Source organism: Dendrobates tinctorius, unplaced genomic scaffold (assembly GCF_039654945.1).
Source record: "Dendrobates tinctorius isolate UK_male_01 unplaced genomic scaffold, ASM3965494v1 ptg000130l, whole genome shotgun sequence".
In the NCBI taxonomy this organism is placed as follows: Eukaryota; Metazoa; Chordata; class Amphibia; order Anura; family Dendrobatidae; genus Dendrobates; species Dendrobates tinctorius.
In genome coordinates this window covers 5555625-5567351 of record NW_027361798.1, presented here as the reverse complement: position 1 = coordinate 5567351, position 11727 = coordinate 5555625, and the positions used below count along the sequence as shown (strand labels likewise).

General features: G+C 47.7%; 1 long non-coding RNA gene across 1 annotated transcript; it reads left to right on the top strand.

Annotated features, from left to right (window-relative positions):
• The first annotated feature begins 129 nt into the window (after nucleotides 1-129).
• On the top strand, nucleotides 130-8489 carry LOC141047951 (uncharacterized). Its single transcript, XR_012219930.1, has 2 exons — nucleotides 130-6783; nucleotides 6874-8489. It is a non-coding gene; the product is annotated as an uncharacterized lncRNA (long non-coding RNA).
• Nucleotides 8490-11727: the final 3238 nt, after the last annotated feature.

Sequence of the window (11727 nt, the reverse complement as noted above, 5' to 3'; positions counted from 1 at the left end):
TGAGGAAAATAGAGATGGAAGCAGCTCAACACACCAAAATAATTAAAAATTCACGAAGTCTTTATTGGAAATCCTTTAAAATTAAAAGTGACGAAAAAATGGCCATCTCAGACAAAGCAATAAAGAGGGGTGGTGTGTATCACAGGAATCAATTCATACGCGTTTCGAGCTACATGGCTCTTGAACACTGGATCCACGTATGGATTGATTCCTGTGATACACACCACCCCTCTTTATTGCTTTGTCTGAGATGGCCATTTTTTGGTCACTTTTAATTTTAAAGTATTTCTTATAAAGACTTTGTGAATTTTTAATTTTTTCGGTGTGTTGAGCTGATTCCAACTCTATTTTCGTCAATCCTTTATTATAACCCCTGTACAGGTTCCCACCACAATCATTCCTTTGGCCAGCCTATACTCCTTGCTTTGTCTTCCTATAAAGTGACACCTCCCCCCATATAGATGTACCAGGTCAGTCTGCAAGACTTACACCCAAATGCTGAGGTGTCGCCGCTCCTGGACTTACAGTTGTGGCCAAAAGTATTGACACCCCTGCAATTCTGTCAGATAATACTCAGTTTCTTCCTGAAAATGATTGCAATCACAAATTCTTTGGTATTATTATCTTCATTTAATGTCTTAAATTAAAAAACACAAAAAGAATTGTCCTAAAGCCAAATTGGATATAATTCCACACCAAACATAAAAAAGAGGGTGGACAAAAGTATTAGTACTGTTCGAAAAATCCTGTGATGCTTCTCTAATTTGTGTAATTAACAGCACCTGTAACTTACCTGTGGCACCTAACAGCTGTTGGCAATAACTAAATCACACTGGCAGCCAGTTGACATGGATTAAAGTTGACTCAACCTGTGTCCTTGTGTGTACCACATTGAGCATGGAGAAAAGAAAGAAGACCAAAGAACTGTCTGAGGACTTGAGAAACCAAATTGTGAGGAAGCATGAGCAATCTCAAGGCTACAAGTCCATCTCTAAAGACCTGAATGTTCCTGTGTCTACCGTGCGCAGTGTCATGAAGTTTAAAGCCCATGGCACTGTGGCTAACCTCCCTAGATGTGGACGGAAAAGAAAAATTGACAAGAGATTTCAACGCAAGATTGTGCGGATGTTGGATAAAGAACCTCGACTAATATCCAAACAAGTTCAAGCTGCCCTGCAGTCCGAGGGTACAACAGTGTCAACCCGTATTATCCGTCGGCGTCTGAATGAAAAGGGACTATGGTAGGAGACCCAGGAAGACCCCACTTCTTACCCCGAGACATAAAAAAGCCAGGCTGGAGTTTGAAAAAACTTACCTGAAAAAGCCTAAAACGTTTTGGAAGAATGTTCTCTGGTCAGATGAGACAAAAGTAGAGCTTTTTGGGCAAAGGCATCAACATAGAATTTACAGGAGAAAAAAAGAGGCATTCAAAGAAAACACGATCCCTACAGTCAAACATGGCGGAGGTTCCCTGATGTTTTGGGGTTGCTTTGCTGCCTCTGGCACTGGACTGCTTGACCGTGTGCATGGCATTATGAAGTCAGAAGACTACCAACAAATTTTGCAGCATAATGTAGGGCCCAGTGTGAGAAAGCTGGGTCTCCCTCAGAGGTCATGGGTCTTCCAGCAGGACAATGACCCAAAACACACTTCAAAAAGTACTAGAAGATGGTTTGCGAGAAAGTACTGGAGACTTCTAAGGTGGCCAGCAATGAGTCCAGACCTGAATCCCATAGAACACCTGTGGAGAGATCTAAAAATGGCAGTTTGGAGAAGGCACCCTTCAAATATCAGGGACCTGGAGCAGTTTGCCAAAGAAGAATGGTCTAAAATTCCAGCAGACCATTGTAAGAAACTCATTGATGGTTACCGGAAGCGGTTGGTCGCAGTTATTTTGGCTAAAGGTTGTGCAAGCAAGTATTAGGCTGAGGGTGCCAATACTTTTGTCTGGCCCATTTTTGGAGTTTTGTGTGAAATCATCAATTTTTTTGCTTCATTCTCTTTTGTGTTTTTTTATTTAAGACAAATTAAATGAAGATAATAATACCAAAGAATTTGTGTTTGCAATCATTTTCAGGAAGAAACTGAGTATTATCTGACAGAATTACAGGGGTGTCAATACTTTTGACCACAACTGTACCTTTATGCACCTGTGACATCAGCATCTCTTGAATGATGTGTACCCACCCTCAATGATGTCACTATCCTTTGAGTGATAAGTACCTACCCCCATGATGACACCCCTATTCTTTGGGATGAGTTCATGCCTCCATAAGTGATGAGTAAAACAAAAAGAGAAAACGGTGAACATGTGGTCATAAAACAAGTCAGGACAAAGAGTAAAAAAAAAAACCTTTATTAGCAAACAATTGAGTTTATGGTGACATTGTAGAAGACGGATGACGACACGTACACCGTGATCAAGTGTATGATTAATATAAAAACTCCGAGCCACAGTAAAAAAAAAAAAAGTCATCTATCAAGGAAGAGAGACAGGAGAAGGCATCTACCAGGGTAAGAGGGACAGGAGAAGGCATCTACCAGGGTAAGAGGGACAGGAGAAGGCATCTACCAGGGTAAGAGGGACAGGAGAAGGCATCTACCAGGGTAAGAGGGACAGGAGAAGGCATCTACCAGGGTAAGAGGGACAGGAGAAGGCATCTACCAGGGTAAGAGGGACAGGAGAAGGCATCTACCAGGGTAGAGGGACAGGAGAAGGCATCTGCCAGGGTAAAGAGACAGGAGAAGGCATCTAGCAGGGAAGAGGGACAGGAGAAGGCATCTACCAGGTTAAGAGGGACAGGAGAAGGCATCTACCAGGGTAAGAGGGACAGGAGAAGGCATCTACCAGGGTAAGAGGGACAGGAGAAGGCATCTACCAGGGTAAGAGGGACAGGAGAAGGCATCTACCAGGGTAAGAGGGACAGGAGAAGGCATCTACCAGGGTAAGAGGGACAGGAGAAGGCATCTACCAGGGTAAGAGGGACAGGAGAAGGCATCTACCAGGGTAAGAGGGACAGGAGAAGGCATCTGCCAGGGTAAGAGGGACAGGAGAAGGCATCTGCCAGGGTAAGAGGGACAGGAGAAGGCATCTGCCAGGGTAAAGAGACAGGAGAAGGCATCTGCCAGGATAAAGAGAGACAGGAGAAGGCATCTACCAGGGTAAGAGGGACAGGAGAAGGCATCTACCAGGGTAAGAGGGACAGGAGAAGGCCAGACTCCACAGGGAGGAGCCAAATACCAAAAAATGTTATATGTCAAATACTAGAGCCTTCGGATATATATCAAATTATGCAAGAAGCCATAATATTGGTTTGAATGCCTGAACATATGCCCGTCAAAAGATAGTGTGATCACAAAATAGATGTAACATAACTTGGGATGCGTTAGTGCTTATCGAGGACAAGGAGGCGCACACCCGCCACAAAAGGCAGCATGATGTGATAGAGAGTAATGTGTGGTGTATGATGAATGCCATTAACACGAATAATGGAAAATAATAAAAAGAATTTACTATTAACATTCTGTCACCGATTTATCGTTTTACCCATATTTCGTTTTTGCTACTTGTCCTTTTGTTTTTTTGTTCATTATATTGTCCATCCCATCATGTCTTACCTGTAGCACGTATTACTGTGAGCACCAGCTATTATACATATTTGTCACTTTGTCTACCTCTACATGCAGCGATTTTCTATTTGCAGATCTCTTCCTCGCTTACAGCATTGTACGATCTATAGCTTCACTATCATGGACTCTGCTTTTGTTTCTACATTTGCATTGGTACCTTTTATACCAATAGTGAGTTGGTGCTCGCTACTACCTGCTTCTATCTGTGGCTATTAATGGAGTGCTACCATTATACTACAGTTTCCATTTTTACTCATATATTCCATACCTTCTCCTGTTTTTTCCTTGCTAGATGCCTTCTCTTGTCTCTCATTCCTGGTAGATGCCCTCTTTCCTACTAGATGCCTTCTCCTTTCTCTCTCTTCCTTGGTAGATGCCTTCTCCTGTCTCTGTTCCCTGGTAGATGCCTTCTCCTGTCTCTGATTCCTGGTAAATGCCTTCTCCTGTCTCTCTGTTTCCTGGTAGATGCCTTCTCCTTTCTCTTCCTTGGTAGATGCCTTCTCCTTTCTCTCTGTTCCTTGGTAGATGCCTTCTCCTGTCTCTCTGTTTCCTGGTAGATGCCTTCTCCTTTCTCTTCCTTGGTAGATGCCTTCTCCTTTCTCTCTGTTCCTTGGTAGATGCCTTTTCCTTTCTCTCTGTTCCCTGGTAGATGCCTTCTCCTGTCTCTCTGTTTCCTGCTAGATGCCTTCTCCTGTCCCTCTTCCCTGCTAGATGCCTTCTCCTGTCCCTCTTCCCTGCTAGATGCCTTCTCCTGTCCCTCTTCCCTGCTAGATGCCTTCTCCTGTCCCTCTTCCCTGCTAGATGCCTTCTCCTGTCTCTCTGTTCCCTGGTAGATGCCTTCTCCTGTCTCTGTTTCCTGGTAGATGCCTTCTTCTGTCTCTCTATTTCCTGGTAGATGCCTTCTCGTTTCTCTCTCTTCCTTGGTAGATGCCTTCTCCTGTCTCTCTGTTCCCTGGTAGATGCCTTCTCCTTTCTTTCTCTTCCTTGGTAGATGCCTGCTCCTGTCTCTCTGTTCCCTGGTAGATGCCTTCTCCTGTCTCTCTGTTCCCTGGTAGATGCCTTCTCCTGTCCCTCTTCCCTGCTAGATGCCTTCTCCTGTCCCTCTTCCCTGCTAGATGCCTTCTCCTTTCTCTCTCTTCCTTGGTAGATGCCTTCTCCTGTCTCTCTGTTCCCTGGTAGATGTCTTCTCCTGTCTCTCTGTTCCCTGGTAGATGCCTTCTCCTGTCTCTCTGTTCCCTGGTAGATGCCTTCTCCTGTCTCTCTGTTCCCTGGTAGATGCCTTCTCCTGTCTCTCTGTTCCCTGGTAGATGCCTTCTCCTGTCTCTCTGTTCCCTGGTAGATGCCTTCTCCTTTCTGTGTCTTCCTTGGTAGATGCTTTCTAGTCTCTCTGCTTCCTTGTAGATGCCTTCTCCTTTCTCTTCCTAGGTAGATGTCTTCTCCTGTCTCTCTGTTCCCTGGTAGATGCCTTCTCCTGTCTCTCTTTTCCCTGGTAGATGCCTTCTCCTGTCTCTCTGTTCCCTGGTAGATGCCTTTTCCTGTCTCTGTTCCCTGGTATATGCCTTCTTCTGTCTCTCTGTTCCCTGGTAGATGCCTACTCCTGTCTCTCTGTTTCCTGGTAGATGCCTTCTCCTGTCTCTCTGTTCCCTGGTAGATGCCTTCTCCTGTCTCTCTGTTCCCTGGTAGATGCCTTCTCCTGTCTCTCTGTTCCCTGGTAGATGCCTTCTCCTGTCCCTCTTCCCTGCTAGATGCCTTCTCCTGTCCCTCTTCCCTGCTAGATGCCTTCTCCTTTCTCTCTCTTCCTTGGTAGATGCCTTCTCCTGTCTCTCTGTTCCCTGGTAGATGTCTTCTCCTGTCTCTCTGTTCCCTGGTAGATGCCTTCTCCTGTCTCTCTGTTCCCTGGTAGATGCCTTCTCCTGTCTCTCTGTTCCCTGGTAGATGCCTTCTCCTGTCTCTCTGTTCCCTGGTAGATGCCTTCTCCTGTCTCTCTGTTCCCTGGTAGATGCCTTCTCCTTTCTGTGTCTTCCTTGGTAGATGCTTTCTAGTCTCTCTGCTTCCTTGTAGATGCCTTCTCCTTTCTCTTCCTAGGTAGATGTCTTCTCCTGTCTCTCTGTTCCCTGGTAGATGCCTTCTCCTGTCTCTCTTTTCCCTGGTAGATGCCTTCTCCTGTCTCTCTGTTCCCTGGTAGATGCCTTTTCCTGTCTCTGTTCCCTGGTATATGCCTTCTTCTGTCTCTCTGTTCCCTGGTAGATGCCTACTCCTGTCTCTCTGTTTCCTGGTAGATGCCTTCTCCTGTCTCTCTGTTCCCTGGTAGATGCCTTCTCCTGTCTCTCTGTTCCCTGGTAGATGCCTTCTCCTGTCCCTCTTCCCTGCTAGATGCCTTCTCCTGTCCCTCTTCCCTGCTAGATGCCTTCTCCTTTCTCTCTCTTCCTTGGTAGATGCCTTCTCCTGTCTCTCTGTTCCCTGGTAGATGTCTTCTCCTGTCTCTCTGTTCCCTGGTAGATGCCTTCTCCTGTCTCTCTGTTCCCTGGCAGATGCCTTCTCCTGTCTCTCTGTTCCCTGGTAGATGCCTTCTCCTTTCTGTGTCTTCCTTGGTAGATGCTTTCTAGTCTCTCTGCTTCCTTGTAGATGCCTTCTCCTTTCTCTTCCTAGGTAGATGTCTTCTCCTGTCTCTCTGTTTCCTGGTAGATGCCTACTCCTGTCTCTCTGTTTCCTGGTAGATGCCTTCTCCTGTCTCTCTGTTCCCTGGTAGATGCCTTCTCCTGTCTCTCTGTTCCCTGGTAGATGCCTTCTCCTGTCCCTCTTCCCTGCTAGATGCCTTCTCCTTTCTCTCTCTTCCTTGGTAGATGCCTTCTCCTGTCTCTCTGTTCCCTGGTAGATGTCTTCTCCTGTCTCTCTGTTCCCTGGTAGATGCCTTCTCCTGTCTCTCTGTTCCCTGGTAGGTGCCTTCTCCTGTCTCTCTGTTCCCTGGTAGATGCCTTCTCCTGTCTCTTTGTTCCCTGGTAGATGCCTTCTCCTGTCTCTCTGTTCCCTGGTAGATGCCTTCTCCTTTCTGTGTCTTCCTTGGTAGATGCTTTCTAGTCTCTCTGCTTCCTTGTAGATGCCTTCTCCTTTCTCTTCCTAGGTAGATGTCTTCTCCTGTCTCTCTGTTTCCTGGTAGATGCCTTCTCCTTTCTGTGTCTTCCTTGGTAGATGCTTTCTAGTCTCTCTGCTTCCTTGTAGATGCCTTCTCCTTTCTCTTCCTAGGTAGATGTCTTCTCCTGTCTCTCTGTTTCCTGGTAGATGCCTTCTCCTGTCTCTCTGTTTCCTGGTAGATGCCTTCTCCTGTCTCTCTGTTTCCTGGTAGATGCCTTCTCGTTTCTCTCTCTTCCTTGGTAGATGCCTTCTCCTTTCTCTCTCTTCCTTGGTAGATGCCTTCTCCTTTCTCTCTCTTCCTTGGTAGATGCCTTCTCCTTTCTCTCTCTTCCTTGGTAGATGCCTTCTCCTTTCTCTCTCTTCCTTGGTAGATGCCTTCTCCTTTCTCTCTCTTCCTTGGTAGATGCCTTCTCCTGTCTCTCTGTTCCCTGGTAGATGCCTTCTCCTGTCTCTCTGTTCCCTGGTAGATGCCTTCTCCTGTCTCTCTGTTCCCTGGTAGATGCCTTCTCCTGTCTCTCTGTTCCCTGGTAGATGCCTTCTCCTGTCTCTCTGTTCCCTGGTAGATGCCTTCTCCTGTCTCTCTGTTCCCTGGTAGATGCCTTCTCCTTTCTGTGTCTTCCTTGGTAGATGCTTTCTAGTCTCTCTGCTTCCTTGTAGATGCCTTCTCCTTTCTCTTCCTAGGTAGATGTCTTCTCCTGTCTCTCTGTTCCCTGGTAGATGCCTTCTCCTGTCTCTCTTTTCCCTGGTAGATGCCTTCTCCTGTCTCTCTGTTCCCTGGTAGATGCCTTTTCCTGTCTCTGTTCCCTGGTAGATGCCTTCTCCTGTCTCTCTGTTCCCTGGTAGATGCCTTCTCCTGTCTCTCTGTTCCCTGGTAGATGCCTTCTCCTGTCTCTCTGTTCCCTGGTAGATGCCTTCTCCTGTCTCTCTGTTCCCTGGTAGATGCCTTCTCCTGTCTCTCTGTTCCCTGGTAGATGCCTTCTCCTGTCTCTCTGTTCCCTGGTAGATGCCTTCTCCTGTCTCTCTGTTCCCTGGCAGATGCCTTCTCCTGTCTCTCTGTTCCCTGGTAGATGCCTTCTCCTTTCTGTGTCTTCCTTGGTAGATGCTTTCTAGTCTCTCTGCTTCCTTGTAGATGCCTTCTCCTTTCTCTTCCTAGGTAGATGTCTTCTCCTGTCTCTCTGTTTCCTGGTAGATGCCTTCTCCTGTCTCTCTGTTTCCTGGTAGATGCCTTCTCCTGTCTCTCTGTTTCCTGGTAGATGCCTTCTCCTGTCTCTCTGTTCCCTGGTAGATGCCTTCTCCTGTCTCTCTGTTCCCTGGTAGATGCCTTCTCCTGTCTCTCTGTTCCCTGGTAGATGCCTTCTCCTGTCTCTCTGTTTCCTGGTAGATGCCTTCTCCTGTCTCTCTGTTTCCTGGTAGATGCCTTCTCCTGTCTGTTTCCTGGTAGATGCTTTCTAGTGTCTCTCTGTTTCCTTGTAGATGCCTTCTCCTTTCTGTGTCTTCCTTGGTAGATGCTTTCTAGTGTCTCTCTGTTTCCTGGTAGATGCCTTCTCCTTTCTCTCTGTTCCCTGGTAGATGCCTTTTCTTCCTGTATTTCAGAGTTTTATAATTAATCAAACACTTGTTCAATGTGTACTTTCTATACCTGTGTTTTTTATGGATGTGTGGGCATCCCTCTCCCACAATGCTGCCATATGACTAGTTATCTGCTAATAAAGGGTTTTGGCTTTTGAGATATTTTTGTCCTCTTTAACGACCACATGTTCCACATTTTCTCTTTTTGGTTTATACTTCTTCCAAGTGGTCTAACATTCACTGCCTACCAGATATATCACTGGAATCCTTTTGGTTTAAATGTTTCCGAAATATTTTTCTACAGGTTGACATATATTATCCTTTGATGAAATTATGAAGGCAGGTGCAAATCACTCTCCCATGATGACATCACTCTAAGTGATGATTCCCTGCCCCTATGATGACATCACTATCCTGAGTGATTATTCCCCGTACTTGTGATGACATCACTATCCTGATTGATTCCCCTCCTCCATGATGACATCACTTTCCTTTGAGCAATGATTCCCCGCCCCCCATGATGATTTCACTCTCCTGAGTGATGGTTCCTCGCTCCCATGATGACATCACTGTCCTGAGTGATGATCCCCACCCCCATAATGACATCACTATCCTGAGTGATTATTCCCTGCTCCTGTGATTACATCACTATCCTGAGTGATACCCCGCCCCCATGATGACATCACTGTCCTGAGTGATTCCCCACCTCTATGATGACATCACTGTCCTGAGTGATTCCCCGCCCTCATGATGACATCACTGTCCAGAGTGATGATTCCCGGCCCCCATGATGACATCACTGTCCAGAGTGATGATTCCCGGCCCCCATGATGACATCACTGTCCTGAGTGATGATTCCCCGCCCCTAAGATGACATCACTGTCCTGAGTGATTCCCCTCCCCCCGTGTTGACATTACTGTCCTGAGTGATTCCCCGCCCCCATGATGACATCACTGTCCTGAGTGAAGATTCCCGGCCCCCATGATGACATCACTGTCCAGAGTGATGATTCCCGGCCCCCATGATGACATCACTGTCCAGAGTGATGATTCCCGGCCCCCATGATGACATCACTGTCCAGAGTGATGATTCCCGGCCCCCATGATGACATCACTGTCCAGAGTGATGATTCCCGGCCCCCATGATGACATCACTGTCCTGAGTGATGATTCCCCGCCCCTAAGATGACATCACTGTCCTGAGTGATTCCCCTCCCCCCGTGTTGACATTACTGTCCTGAGTGATTCCCCGCCCCCATGATGACATCACTGTCCTGAGTGAAGATTCCCGGCCCCCAGGATGATATCACTGTCCTGAGTGATGATTCCCCTTCCCCCTGTGTTGACATTACTGTCCTAAGTGATTCCCCGCCCCCATGATGACATCACTGTACTGAACGATGATTCCCCGCCCCCATGATGACATCACTGCCGTGAACGATGATTCCTCGCCCCCATGATGACATCACTGTCCTGAGTGATGATACCCCGCCCCCATGATGACAGCACTGTGCTGAGTGATGATTCCCCGCCCCATGATGACATCACTGTCCTGAGTGATGATTCCCCGCCTCTATGATGACATCACTTCCCTGAATGATGATTCCCCGCCCCCATGATGACATCACTGTCCTGAGTGATACCCTACCCCCATGATGACATCACTGTCCTGAGTGATGATACCCTGCCCCCATGATGACATCACTGTCCTGTGTAATGATACCCCGCCCCCATGATGACATCACTGTCCTGATTGATTATTCTCCCCCCGTGTTGACATTACTGTCCTGAGTGATTCCCCTCCCCCATGACGACATCACTGTCCTGAGTGATGATTCCCCGCCCCATAACGACATCACTGTCCTGAGTAACGATACCCCGCCCCCATGATGACATCACTATCCTGAACGATGATTCCCCGCCCCCATGATGACATCACTGTCCTGAGTAATGATACCCCACCCCCATGATGACATCACTGTCCTGAACGATGATTCCCCGCCTCCATGATGACATCACTGTCCTGAATGATGATTCCCTGCCCCTATGATGACATCACTGTCCTGAACGATGATTCACCGCCCCCATGATGACATCACTGTCCTGAGTAATGATACCCCACCCCCATGATGACATCACTGTCCTGAACGATGATTCCCCGCCCCCATGATGACATCACTGTCCTGAATGATGATTCCCTGCCCCCATGATGACATCACTGTCCTGAGTAATGATACCCCACCCCATGATGACATCACTGTCCTGAACGATGATTCCCCGCCCCCATGATGACATCACTGTCCTGAGTAATAATTCACCGCCCCCATGATGACATCACTGTCCTGAATGATGATTCCCCGCCCCCATGAAGACATCACTGTCCTGGTAATGATACCCCACCCCCATGATGACATCACTGTCCTGAACGATGATTCCCCGCCCCCATGATGACATCACTGTCCTGAGTAATGATTCACCGCCCCCATGATGACATCACTGTCCTGAATGATGATTCCCCGCCCCCATGATGACATCACTGTCCTGAGTAATGATACCCCACCCCCATGATGACATCACTGTCCTGAACGATGATTCCCCGCCCCCTTGATGACATCACTGTCCTGAGTAATGATACCCCGCCCCCATGATGACATCACTCCCCCATTCTTGTCCCCCGTTCTGTATGTCGCACCCTGTAGGCCCCTTCTTGTCTCACGTGTGTTTCTGTGTACAGGGTCTGAGCTCCACTGCCCCGGATTTCATGGACCCTCCATCCTGTGACTCTGGGCTCACCATTTTCTGGACTCCTCAGCAAAGACTGCAGACCCTGACCATCACAGAACCGAATGTGCACCCCAGAATCCAGGTACCTCTGAACCCTGGCATATTTATAGAAGGTGGGAATTACACCTCTTCAGGCTTTTAAAGGGTCGGTCTTCTATTAGGAAAAGATTCATCTTTATGTTCCACTTTCTCAAATTCCGACCACGCTGCTGTTAGGAAATGGAGGTGTAACTGATTATGCAGAGGCTGAAAGGCTGTCCGGACAATTGTCTGCAGGGTTACAGTGTCTCCGTGTAGACAACAGTTTGTGAGCAGAAACGTCTGCCCTGGATGCCAGACTGATGGTGCTCCCCTGCACTGTTACACTGTAACGCACCCTGACGCTTTCTCCTGCACTGATACACTGTAACGCACCCTGATGCTCTCGCCTGCACGGTAACGTACCCTGACGCTCTCGCCTGTACTGATACACTGCAACGCACGCTTACGCTTTCTCCTGTACTGATACTGTAACGCACCCTGACGCTCTCGCCTGCACTGTGACTCACCCTGACGCTCTCGCCTGCACTGTTGCACTGTGTTTCAGCTTCTGCTCTTGCTATCAGTTAGTTA